This window comes from Eubalaena glacialis, chromosome 7 (genome assembly GCF_028564815.1).
Source record: "Eubalaena glacialis isolate mEubGla1 chromosome 7, mEubGla1.1.hap2.+ XY, whole genome shotgun sequence".
Classification (NCBI taxonomy): domain Eukaryota; kingdom Metazoa; phylum Chordata; class Mammalia; order Artiodactyla; family Balaenidae; genus Eubalaena; species Eubalaena glacialis.
The window spans coordinates 104815332-104828959 of record NC_083722.1 but is presented as its reverse complement, the minus strand read 5'-3'; the positions used below and the strand labels follow the sequence as shown (position 1 = coordinate 104828959).

The window sequence follows — 13628 nt, the reverse complement described above, 5'->3', positions numbered from 1 at the left end:
AGATCTGATGTCTCTGCCCTGAGACTACAGGATGGGAGGAGAGGCTGTCTGTAAGCAGAGGATAAGGAAAGAGTCCATGTGAGTCAGGTGGCTTTACAAGATGAGGATGCCTAAGAGGCAAGATGGCGGTAGTGGTTACAAGCATGTGTATGAATGTGCCTGTGTGTATATATGTGTGCATGTGATGTGCATGCATGTATTTGTACATGAGCATGTGCATATGTGTGCGTGTGGTGTGTATGTTGTGTGTGCATGCATGATGTGTATTTGTGTGTATTGCATGTTGTGTGTGCATGGGGTGTGTGTGTGTGTGTGTGTCTGCTTGCCTGGCGGAGAGGATCACTGCTTAGAAGGCAGGAGGGACTTCCTCCCCCACCTGGTTTTCCTCCCTTCTCTCCTGGTCCCTGTCATTCGCTGTAGTTCCCTATACCCTGGCCTTCAGCACCTATCAGCTTGTTGTACCACAGCCAACTTCAATTTCTAGTTCATGTGCAACCCTTGATAGGGAGCGCGATGAGAGAACTGTGTTTTCTCAGTCAGGACTGTGGCGTTATGTTTCTCAGCAGGAAAGATCCTTCTAGATTCAGTAGCTGGGACCTTCAGCTTGAATTCCAGTCTCCTTTTGCTTACATTGCATAGTCAGGGATTGTGGAAAGAGCATATACACTCAGTAGGTGCTCAGTACCTGGAAAGGCCGTCTTTTCCCGGAAGGAAACTCCTTTGTGGGGACGGGCAGGGCCTGAATGCTTGTCACAGCGCCTCTCCAGGTGACCCGTGAGCAGGGCCTCGTACACCAGAGTGAGTGCGAGTGACCTCTATTCCGCCAGCTCCCCTTCTTCATCCTTCAGCTCAGCGCAGCTCACACGCACTACTTCCCCGTGTCGTTTTCACCTTGCCCTCCGGTCCGGCGGCATCCAGCGGCCCCTCCTCTGCGCTCGTGTCTCGGGGCGCATGCGCGTGCGCTGGTCCCTGATTTGCCTTGTCTCGGCCTCCGCTGGACCACCGGCCGGCCAGCGGCTGGGGTTTTGCTCGTCACTGCCTTAACGTGAGAGTGGTGCGTGTCAGTGATGATCGCCAAGCATGACCCAAGGGCTAGGGGGAGGTGCCGCACGTTGATTTAACCCAAAAAATACCGGATTTTAATTCCAGTCTGGCCTCTATCAGCTGTGTGGCCCTGGACAAGTCCGTTCAGGCCCCTCTGGGGCTTCAGTTTTCTTTCCGTACTTTGGAGAGTTGCATTCGATCCCAGTTTTCCTTTTAAAATTTCACCTTTTCTCCCGCAAAATCTGTGGGACCCAGATACATAAACCCGGCTCACAGATCAAGTGGGGCTGCTATGGTTGGTGGGGGGGCCCAGCGGCTTCCCGGACACCTGCCCCCTCCTCGCCTCCAACCTCCGGCGTCTGGGAGCCCACGGAACGCGGCCAGGCGAGCCTCTCACTCCTGTTCTGGGAGGTGGGCTGCATCTCTAACAGACCACAGGCCAATCCTGAGAAATTTCTCTGTCTTTTTTTTTTTTTTCCTTCAAAGAATTAAACCTTTGACCTGAGCTTATTTTCTAATTGTGTATTCCTCAGAGTGAAACATGCATCGAGGAAAGCACCATAGAGTGTTCTGTCTAGCGGTACTCTAGGCAGTTGATAATTTTCCTGTACTTTGGAGCAGAGTGGCCCTGGGGCGTTCAGACTTGGGGTCCCCTCCCTCTAGCCTGGTCCCCAAGCTGTAGGAGCGTGTTGCTACTTGTCTTCATGTCTTCAAGTCTGGGGCATATCTTTGCTTTTTCCCCATCAGCTGATGGAATTGGGATTTCCTGCTAAAAGAAAGATGTGACCTGGACATGGGGAGCTCATCTTTTAAGCCAGAATAAGTCACTGTCATTTTAGTGGCAATCTGTTTTTGTCCCATGATCAGAAAATCTGGCAGAACTTTCAGGGGGCTGGGACACAGGATGGGACATTACAGTGTGGCCCAAAGCCACACAGTGTGGTCTCCGTGATCACGGCCTGGGGTTCACAGCTTGCAGCTCACTCATGCTTGCCCAGAGGCCTCCATCTGTAAGATGGGAGTACTGACCATTAGGATTGTGGGGAGACTAAATGAATAGTGTGCAGGGTATGTATGGCACACGAGTTCTGAAGAGATTTGAGCTGTTAGTAGTATGAGGGGATCCAGGGAGAGGCACATGTTGGGAGGAAGAGATTAGACCCTTAGCATTGGGGGTAGAGCAGAAGGAGGGTGCTGTAAGCTGAATGTCCCCCCTCAAATTCATATGTTGAAATCCTAACCCCCTAATGTGATGGTATTTGGAGGTGGGGCCTTGGGGAGATGCTTAGGTCATGAGGGCAGAGCTGTCATTTATGGGATCAGTGCCCTTATAAAAGAGACCCCAGGGAGCTCCCTTGTCACGTGAGGTTAAAGCTAGAAGATGGCTGTTTCTGAACTAAGAAGCAGACCCTCACCACAAACCAATTTGCTGGCACTTTGGTCTTGGACTTCCAGTCTTTAGAGCTGTGAGATATGCATTTCTTTTGTTTATAAGCCACCCTGTCTATGATATTCTGTTCCAGCAGCCCACACAAACTTAGAAGGTGTCTAAGCACAGAGTCTGCGGTTGTGTGATATCAGGCAGTGTTTTCCAAAAGCCAGGCGGAGTATCTGGACCTGACTGCACTTCGTGTCACCTAGAAAGTTTGTCGAAAATGCAGATTCCCAGCCCCAGCCCTAGATATTTGGGGTTTTAGCGGCTGAGATTCTGTAGTTTTACTCAGTGTCCCAAGATGATTCTTACAAATGGTTAGAACAGAAAATTGACATTTGGAGTCAAAAAACAGCTTTGGAATCAGAACTTTGAGCCTGAAATGTCAGTTCTTAGCTCACCGTGGGCTGACCTTCTCTAAACCTGTTTCTTATCTGTGAAGTGGGGAGAATCCCTGTCCTACCTCCCTTGCAGGGTTGTTTGAAGGCTCATATAAGACAGGGAATGGGAAAGCGCTTTGCAGACTACAGCACTGCACACGTATTTTTCATGTTAGGAGTGGGAAAGACAACCTCCACGGTTTCCAAGGCTTCCTGCTGCCTTCGACTCTCTCCACCAGGGTGCCACAGGTGCACACACATGAAACCTCAGAGCGTTTCTCCTGCACGCGGGAGGAGTGCCTTATCCGGTAACATCAGAACCCTGTGAGGGCCTCTCGCTCTCAGCGGTCCTTGGGCTATCGGGTCACCTCAGGGAACTCAGGGTGGCTCCAGAAAGTTTCTTCAGAGGTGTATTTAGTATATCTTCCATTATTCATTGGTTGCACTTAAAACTGCTTTATCCTTCCAAAAAGACACCATGGAAATCAATAGTGACCTTTAGGAAGGCAGACTTGAGATGCCAGATTGGAAGTTAGGGCTTTAGGTCAACACGTTAGCTCTTGAATCTAAGGGACAGGGGAAGCAGAGGTGGATCAGGCCCTGATCTTGCCTTGAGGACCCTCGGTCTTCAAAATGATGGTGAACATTTCGGGAGTACCGCCCATGTGTCAGATGCTGTTCTGGGCTCCTGACGTGTGTCGTCTGATGTCAGTACTGCAAGGGAAGTATGAACCGGACCTCCACTTGAGAGAGGAAGGACTAAGGCCCAGAGGAGTTAAGTTAAAGTCCCACATCGAGGGAGAAGCAGGGATTTGGACATTTGGACATGGGCAGTCTGGCTCCAGAGACCATGCTCTGTCTGGTTTGGTGGGGGAGGGAGACGTGACCATGACTTAGCAATAAGCGTGATGGGAGACTCATGCCTTTGTCACTCCTTGTCCCCAGGCCTGCTGCTGACGCCTTCCTGAGCTAGACAGTGGGGCTCTCATCTTGTGAAGGAAGGTAGCTCGGTGACTAGCTGCTCACTTTCACCCCCCTCCCTGGGTGCCGGGTAGCCCTTCAGTCTGATCCTTGCCCTCCCTGTGGTGCTGTGGGTTCCTGCAAGAGATCAGAAGGAGAGATACGCTACTTCTTGCTTGTTGTTTTTTTTTTTGATGTGGACCATTTTTTAAAGTCTTTATGGAATTTGTTACAATATTGCTTCTGTTTTATGTTTTGGCTTTTTGGCCACGAGGCATGTGGGATCTTAGCTCCCTGATCAGGGATCGAACCTGCACCCCCTGCATTGGAAGGTGAAGTCTTAACCACTGGACCACCAGGGAAGTCCCATTCTTCTTGCTCGTTTTTTTTTTTTCGGCTGCCCCCAGGTACCTGGTAGAAATCCAAGCATCTCACCTTAGGGGCTTGTGGCCAGTCATCGCAGTTCCATGCAGGAGACCCAGCCCAGTGTCTGAACCTTGTTATACTGACAGAACTGTTGTCTCTTCCCACCTCAGTCATATTACAAAGCTCTGTGAGATTCGTCTAATCTAGCCTTGGGAGGTGCTGTGACCCCTCCCAATTCCTGTTTCGCTTTTTTACTGATTGCAACCGGGGATAATTATGGCAAATATAAGACTTTACTAAGCTTATCGTGTGCTGCTGTAACCATTTTATAAGTGTTAGGCCCTAAATCTTCTCAACAGTTTTAGGAAGGAGGGACTTTTTTTTTTTCTTTATCATTATTAATGTAATCCTCCAACACTTTCTATTGATTATTTAAGGTATTCCTAAACTGTTTGTTTAGCAAAACCAGTCCCCTTGTTCAAAGCCTTAACTCTAACTTTATTATTATTATTATTTTTTAAATTATTATTTATTTATTTATTTAATTTATTTATTTTTTGGCTGTGTTGGGTCTTCGTTTCTGTGCGAGGGCTTCCTCTAGCTGCGGCAAACGAGGGCCACTCTTCATCGCGATGCGCGGGCCTCTCATTATCGCGGCCTCTCTTGTTGCGGAGCACAGGCTCCAGACGCGCAGGCTCAGTAGTTGTGGTTCACAGGCCTAGTTGCTCCATGGCATGTGGGATCTTCCCAGACCAGGGCTCGAACCCGTATCCCCTGCATTAGCAGGCAGATTCTCAACCACTGCGCCACCAGGGAAGCCCTATTATTATTATTATTATTGTTGAAGTATAGTTGACTTACTTCAGAAATAAGTTGATTACTTATTGTTGAAGTATGGTTGTGTTAGTTTCAGTTGTATAGTAAAGTGATTCAGTTATACATATATACATATATCTATTCTTTTTCAGATTCTACTCTATTGTAGGATATTACAAGATGTTGAGTAGAGTTCCCTGTGCTATACAACAGGTCCTTGTTGTTTATTTTATATACAGTAGTGTGTATCTGTTAACCCCAAACTCCTAGTTTATCCGTACCCCCCTTTCCGCTTTGGTAACCATAAGTTTGTTTTCCATGTCTGAGTCTATTTCTGTTTTGTAAATAAGTTCATTTGTATCATTTTTTAAGATTCCACATATAAGTGATATTATATGATATTTGTCTTTCTCTGTCTAATTTACTTCACTTAGTATGATTATCTCTAGGTCCATGCATGTTGCTGCAAATGACATTATTTCATTTTTTTTTATGGCTGAGTAATATTCCATTGTATATTTGTACCATGTCTTCTTTATCCATTCATCTGTTCATGGACATTTAGGTTGCTTCCATGTGTTGTTTAATTGTAAACAGTGCTGCTGTGAACATTAGGGTGCATGTATATTTTCGAATTAGAGTTTTTGTGTTTTCTGGATATATGCGCAGGAGTGGGATTGCTGGGTCATATGGTAGCTCTATTTTTAGTTTTTTAAGGAACTTCCATACTATTCTCCATAGTGGCTGCACCAATTTACATTCCTACCAACAGTGTAGGACGCTTCCCTTTTCTCTACAAGGAGGGACTTTTTTTGTCCCCATCTTACAGGTGAGCAGATTGAGGCACAGAGGGTTTGAATCACTCTCCCAAAGTCACAGAGCAAGGACGCGTAGAGCCAGGCTATCTTTTGATCCTGGGTACACATGCAGTGTGCCGGTGTAGATGGTATACTTCTGTGTGGGTGTGAGAAGGGGCGAGCCCCCGGCACTCCTGGGGATAAATGTGCAAAGCAGCCAATGCGACAGCAGGCTCCCCGTCTAGGGCCCGCCCTAGGCTGGGTGGGCAGAGCAGCCCGGGGACGCCTGGGGGCAGCTGCTGAGTGGAAGTGAGTTGTTCTTCTTGGGTAGAGGTTTGGGCCCCGAGTTTCTCCAGGTGGGTTGGTTCCAGGTCACCTCTTCAGCTACACAGGAACAGCTTCATTTTGGAACGCACATAAGGGTCCTGTCTGTGGCTTCCTGTTGGTGTCATTGTCCTGGGCGAGGTGACTGACAGAGCCCCGTGTGAACCTTCTCCTGCCCATTATTCTCGGGACTAGAATTACTTAGGTATCAGACAGTATATGACAGCTGTAGCACACACGCTCACAATGTACATATGATACATTGGAGAACCAGCCCTGCACTTGAGTGAATCCCAGCTGTGCCGTTCTTGGCCCTGTGACCTTGGCTTATCAACCCCTGTGAACTCAGCCTGTCCAGCTACAGGATGGGGTGTTAATTAGTACCTACTCCTCCTAGAGCCACTGGGGGAACTAGAGGTAGGAAATACCTGGAAAGCCCTTAGAACAGGGCCTAGTGCATGGTGAGCGCTCAGTAACGATACTGTCATCAATCCAGCGTCAGCGATCGTTGTTATTACTTCTGTTACATCCAGGAGCGTCGCTGTGGGCCGTAGGTGAGACAGTGCTTGGCCCAGAGCAAGTGCTTATTAAAGGGTAGGTACTGTTATTTTTCTGTTACTGTATTTTACTGAATTCTTTTGTCTTCATTTGGTCCTCACTCTAGATCTGAGGGAAAGCTGGAATTCTTTTTCTCATTTGAAAAATGTTGAAACAGATGCAGAGAAACCCGAAATGTCTTGTTCCAGGTTTCCTAAAGAGTAAGGGTCACAGTCACGTCTAAAATTCACAAGACTCAGGCTCAGAATCCTTCGTCCCTCTTCCCAACCGCCATGCATTCCTACTTTGGGATAAAGCATTGAAGGCTCCTGCGAGGGGCCCTCCTGTTAGGCCGGGAAGAATGTTTTAAACCACAGCAGCTACCAACTGCCTATTTACAAAACGTTTTTCTGTCTGCCGTCTCAGCCTGATTCACTTTTTAGTCCTCTGAAGCCCATTTACTTTAAGACCCATTTCAAAGATGAGAAAACAGGTTCACAGAGGTTGAGCTTCCTGCCCTGCAGTCACATGGCAGGTTGGACTGGGGCCAGGTCTTCTGCTTTCTAGTTCCCTTGTGTGGAATTGAAGGGAGCTCCTTTAAGACCAGAGGAGTCTTGGGACTTCCCTGGTGGTCCGGAGGTTAAGACTCCACGCTTCCACTGCAGGGGGCGCGGGTTCGATCCCTGGTTGGGGAACTAAGATCCCACGTGCCACGCAGCATGGCCACAAAAACAGAAGGCTTGGTGTTCCAAGAAGCTCCTCCCTCCATGGAGCATGGCGCTTCCTTCCCCGTCTCTGCCTCCCTGGCCACCCTGTCTGCTCTGATTGCCCGTGAGGTCACTGCCTCTGGTTCTGGCTCTGTCCCCTCTTGTAACTGATGACTCCTGGTGAGCCAGCCATGACCTAGAGCCCAGACCCGCCTCACTTCTCAGGGCACAGACCCCTTTGGGCATCCCCAGCCTTGTTTCCTGGTGTCTGACCCCCGCCCATCCCTGGGTCCAGCTTCCATGCTCTCGTCCCGGAGCCCCCAGCTTGTTGTCACCTGTCCACCGTGTGGCTGAGCTCGGACTCGTGCCCATCACGTCCCATTGCCTGTAGATCAAGGCAGGGTACCCAGAGATGAAAGAGGAGGGTGCACAGAGGACAGATGTCACTTAGAGACAGAATGAGGTCAAGCTGGGCTGCAGAGCCAGTGTGGGGTGGCACTGGGCAGGTGGCTCCGGGGCTGTGTCTCTTGGTGGGTGCCAGGGAATCTAGATCTTTGCAGGGGACAGACCAGATCTGATGATACCAACAGGAAACTCCTTCCAGCTCCAAGCACCTGCTTATTTTTCCTGTTCCTCCAGCTTGACTCAGAGAGGACTTTCTCAAAGACAGATCCACTGAGCCTGCTTAGCGTTGCCCTGGGGTGTATAGCTGGAGACGCAGCAAATGATCTGTGAAAGGATGGGATCTGTATCGACAGACACGTGTTTATCCAGATCAGTTAGGGAAAATTATTTTTTGCAACACTCCCCAGATAAGGCTTTGCAGTGAGTAAGGAGTTTGAGCTGTGCAGTGCGAATGACAAAAACGTGAAATGAGACGAGAAGACAGTTTGCCAGGTTGCCTCCTGGGGAGAGCGCTGTATGGACGGGAAGACAGGCGTGGTGACCCCTTGGACCAGAGGGCGGGATGCTCTCTAAATTGCTCTGCATGATGAAGGAGAGAGAGGTTTGCAGTTGGGGAGGGAATGACTGATTTTAAAAGCTGACCACCAGGTGGAGGAAGGGCAGGAGAGAGGGAGAGAAATAGCGTTGCTGAGGTGAGAGGGGCCTAAGGAACGTAGACTGCCAGGTGGGGAACTTTCCAAGGGAAGTTCAGGGTGCTGGCTGACGTGGGCCTTCCCTGTGAACACACATGCTGCCGTTAGAAATTATTAAGAAATCTCCTAATGCTTGGTGGGCAGCATCTCTTCTCTTTGCTCCCCTCGCCCCGGGAGGCCAGCCTGCATGGGCTCCTTGCCCTCTGGCTTCCTTTGGGTTTGGCCAACAGGGAGGTTTGGGTTCGGCCAGTGGGGCGACCCCATTTACGTCTGGTCAGGGCATCAGGGGGAAGGAGGAGAGCGATGAGGGGGGATATTTGTTTTCCTACATCCTCATCACCTTGGGTGGGCTGTTGCTAATGACAGAGAAGCACATGGTCCCTGGGGGTGTCTTTGCACCCTGCCCACACCTTTGTAAAATTTCCCTCTATTAAACATTCCCTAAATGATCCTAATTTGAGCATGCTGGCTGTTTCCTGCCGGGACTCTGGCCAGCCCACGTGGGGTGAATGCATTTCTCTTGGAGGTTTGTAAAGGGATGGCTTCTGCATCCCAGGCAAGAGGCTGAAGCAGGAGTTCACTCAGATGAGGGAAGAGCTGACTTGGGTTACAGCAAACACATTCAGGAGCTCTCCAGGGATCTCCCGGCAGCCTGGCTGCCCCTTGCGGCCATGGTCACTTGGAAATGTGAGTCTCAGAATATCAGAGTGGCTCCATGAGGGAGGTCACCCAGGCTGGGACCCCTTGGGCCATTATGGAGTGGTCCTCCTTTGACGAAGGCTGGGAACAGCCAGGATCTTAAGACACAGAGGGTGGGGAATTGAGATTTGCTGGGTGTGGTCATTTCATTGATGTGGAAACTGAGGCTCTAAGTGGTTCAAGGTTGCATGTCAAGTAGAAGACAGCATTGAAGGAGCTGGAGTGAAAACGGGGCCTGGCCCAAGATCAGACACCAGAGGAGATGTCAGACGTAAATTCAGAATGGGGCCGCTGGGAGTTCCCTGGAGGTCCAGCGGTGAGAGCCCGGGTTGATCCCTGGTCAGGAAACTAAGATCCCACAAGGTATGGCCGAAAAAACAAAACAAAACAAAAAACCCCCGTTCAGAATGGAGCCCCCAGGTAAGGGCGGGGCAGAGCCAGGCATTTACAGGGCTCGCAGGGCAGGTCAGCTCAGAGGGCTCTGCGGTGCTGAGACTGAAAAGACGCTCCTCCCTTTTTCTGATTATAAAAGCAATTCAGATTCATTACAGGCCATTTGAAAACCACAGCGTAAAACAGAAATCATCCAGGATCTTACCACCTAGGCATACCGTAGTTACTATTTTAGTGTATTTCCTTAGAGGCTTTTTTCTTCCACAAAGTAGTTGTTCTGTTCTTATAACTTTGTTGTTGTTCTTCTTCTTTCTCCTGGCGTTATGAGCAAACATTATGGATAAATATGATTTTTTAAGCTTTCAAAAATTTTAAATATCATATAAATTGACAAAATTTGTTTATATAACTTTTCCTGTGACAGGAGGCATCTAATTTTTTTCTTTTTCTTTTCTAATTTTTATTTTTCTGTTATTGTAGATATATATATATGATGATATCTATATATGCACATATATAATATATATTGTTCAATATATAATATATGTTGAATATAAAATATATATTGAATATGTAGTGTATATTGTTCAATACACATATATATGCGCATGGCCTTTGATGCCGTAATTCCACTTTTAAATTCTGAATGAAGGAAATAATCTGAGATAAACACAAAAATGTGAGTACAAAGTTTGTGTGCAACATTGTATGTAGTTTTTTAAGTCTCCTATTGTATACTGACGTCTTGCCTTGCAGAGGAGCTATACTAGCCCCATTTCTCCTGCCTGTCACCCAGGAGGGTGCAAGTCTCAAGGTAGCTTTGCCTATGGGGAATTTGGTACGACCTCTCCTCAGGGCCTGGCCCCGCCCCCAGGCCCCAGCCCCGCCTCCCCCAGGTCCCACCTCCATAGGTCTTGAAGGGGAGCCAAATGCCTGTTGTGAGGTGCGGTGGGTGAGAGCTGCTCTGCTTCCAAGAGTAATACGTATCCATTTTCTACTTTCCAGATGTTTCTTCTATCTCGGGCCAATTCCATGGCTCCCTGGAAAGTGATATGATGACCTTGGGCTTGAGCCCAAAGAACACAGGAGATTTTTGGCAGGTTGAGAGTGGGTTGGTGCCAATCCACTTAGAACAAAAAACACTGTATGTTGTGCTCACGTGGCAGAACGTGTCTGCACCTGCCTCCCATGGGTTCGGGCATACCAGGAGACTGAGGGGGCAGCCAATCCCCATGGAGAAGCAGCAGGATGTGTTGTAGAAAGAACTCATGGGTGGGAGTTTTATGAGAGAGCAGGCACGCACTGGCTGTGGAATCAGGGCACCGGGGCTGTAGAGACCATTGGTGCAAAATCAGTGGTCACGTCAAAAGCAGGTATTTGAGACTTTCTGAGTCTCAGTTTCCTCACCTGTGTGCGTTAGTACTGGAAAGGTTTCTAGGGCCTTTTCCACTGAGTGCACATACACTCATGCATGCATGCGTGCGCGCACACACGCGTCCAAAATATATGTTCTAAAAAAAAAAAAGAAAACAAAATATATGTTCTATTGTGTAATCCACTTGCTGGATGGTAGCTAGATCCCAGCTCATTCACCTTTAATTTTCAACTTCCTCCTGCTGCCCTGGTGCTGTAAATGCACTTAGTGGATTCTTAGTAGCAGCTGTGGAAACCCAGGGCTACCTTTCCCCTGAAGAAAGCCCTCTTCCTGTGAGTGCCCGCCGTGGCCCCACCATTTCTGTTGGCTGGGTAGAGTTCATTTTAATAGTAACTCAAAAATACAAGTGAGAAAGTTGATTCTCAGAGCTTGTGTTTGGATTTATCCAGGGTTTATGCAATACACTCCATTACTTTTCCCTCTGAGCGCCGGCAACTTGGAGTTGCTGGATGTGGCCATCTTACAGATGTGGAAACTGAGGCTGAGAGAGGGGACGTGTCTAGACCAAGAATGCCCACCCAGTGAGTGGTGGAGCCAGGACTAACGTGTAAATCTCCAGGTTCCAGGCTGGCGCTTTACTTATTTTACCTGTGAATGTTTTCTGGGAGTCCTTCCAACTCAGAAACAGATGGGAGTAGTGGGGAGGGGGTTATGTGTGGTTCAGAGCCTCATCCACTAGGGGCTTTTCAGGCAATTCCAAATCGGATTAAAAACAAATGATGTTCACCAAGCAGCCTGCCCTATTCATTCTCTTATTCTCTCATTCATTTATCCATCCAACAAACTTGAGATGAGTGCTTATTTTATCTTTGGCCCCAGGCTTAACTTAAGTGAGCTACCTCATGTCTTTCTAATACATTCCCTGCCCTTGCCTTTCTTCCTTTCTTAAATTACCCAGAATCTTTGTATCACTTTCTATCAAGGAGCCCCAATAGGTGCAAGGGGTTTATACCATCTAGTGATGAAACAGCTTTGGAAGATTTTAGGCAGGGGAGTCTCTGGGGCAGATTTGAGTGTTATATAGGTCAGGCTGGTGCCGAACAGTGGATGGCTTGGTTCCTATGGGGATAGGGGTGGGAGATAGGAGGCAGGTAGATTGGTTAGATAGTTTTGATGACCAGAAAAGAAATGCTAAAGGCCTAAGCTAGGTCAGTGATTGATTGCATTAAAGGCAGGAATTTGTAATGGTTAAGAGCTTCGTCTCTGATGCAGTAAATGCCATCCATTGCTGATGGTGATGCTAGTGAAGATGATGATAATGGTGATAATGATGGTGATAACAGGAATGGGGATGGCAAGTGGGATTTGAAGGAAAAGTCAGGGAGGACTCCTGGAGTTCTAGGCCTGGTGACCAAGAAAATAAAACCCAAATAGAATATATTCAGATGGTTCTATGCCTTTGTAGAATTTGAAAAGTTGGCTGTGGGCTATCTTAACCCCAGTCAGCTAAGATGCCTTCCCTGTCCTCTCTGATCTCTGCGCACTGTCCCTTGTGTTGGATGGAGGTGGGGCAGCTGCTGGAGGGGCCCGTGCAAACTTCATTAGCTCCATGTTAATTCTGTTTCCTCACACTTTGCAGAACACCTGAATTATATTTACTGAACATTTCTTTGCCTTGTCTTACGGTTGTGCATGGGAAGCCAGCATCATTTCCATATACGGAAAGCGGCTGCAGAATTAGACATGATGAAAATCAAAGTTATTCCATCTTAGCTAGATCTTGTTGTCTGCAAGGACCCCAAACCTGAGGTTTGCTCTCTGTTTGTTGAGAGGGAAATTAACTATTGTTAGAAAGATGTTAAAGACTTACTGGCAGCAAAGTGAGACTTTTCCCTGCAGTAACCAGCACGATTTGGAGAGAACTGATGATGAGAATGGTAAATCTCCTGCTGTGTGAGCCAGTGTCATTTCATGCTGGGTCTGTGGACCACCCAGAGCCATCCCTGAACTGCCAGTGGAATTCACCCTACACCAGGGACAGTCCTGTCCTGAAGTCAGGCTGTCCTGTCACCACACCACATGGCTGCATGATTCAGGACCTGTGGAAATTGACATTGACAGGTGGGTGCAGGTAAAAATAAGCTCAGGATTAATCAGCGTGGCCTGCCAGCCTGGCTTCCTCAAGCAGGCAGAAGGGAGGCATCATCACACAAGCCTTCTATTTAGAGAAGGCATCTGAGCAACTGGGTTTGGATGGGCCAGGCTCTGTGGAGGGGTTGCTGGAATCTCCAAAGCAGGCTTGCTGGTGACATCACTGGAGCCAGGGTACAATAGCCCTGCTCCGAGACCACCACGGAGCAATTAAAGGGACCGGAAACCCGCCACATCTTCTAGGAGCTTCCCCAGAGGTACTCCCTTCCTATGAAGGAGGCTGAAACCAGCACCTTGGTCTCCTGGAAAAGAGAAGTGAGGATGAACAAGTCTCTGGCCGTGTCTTTCATGAGTGTGCTTTTCTCAATCGCTGTCCTGCTCAATCGGAATGTGCTCACGTGCCTTCCAGAAAGACGAATAAGCGCCAACATAATCACGGACACCAAAATTGACCTTTGCACAATATTTGCATCCTTTACAGATTCTCTTTCTAGGCTGTGACATTAGCAGTGATGCTCAAGATATTGGCAACATCTCCTTTCTAAATCTT

The 13628-nt window shown here is 48.2% G+C and overlaps 1 protein-coding gene across 1 annotated transcript in view; it reads left to right on the top strand.

Annotated features, from left to right (window-relative positions):
• Window positions 1-12876, top strand: part of SSUH2 (ssu-2 homolog) — a 38771-nt gene extending 25895 nt beyond the window's left edge. Inside the window, exon 13 of the transcript XR_009701514.1 lies at window positions 12827-12876. The gene's annotated coding sequence lies outside the window, so the exon portion shown is untranslated. The remainder of the gene's footprint in view (window positions 1-12826) is intronic.
• Window positions 12877-13628: the final 752 nt, after the last annotated feature.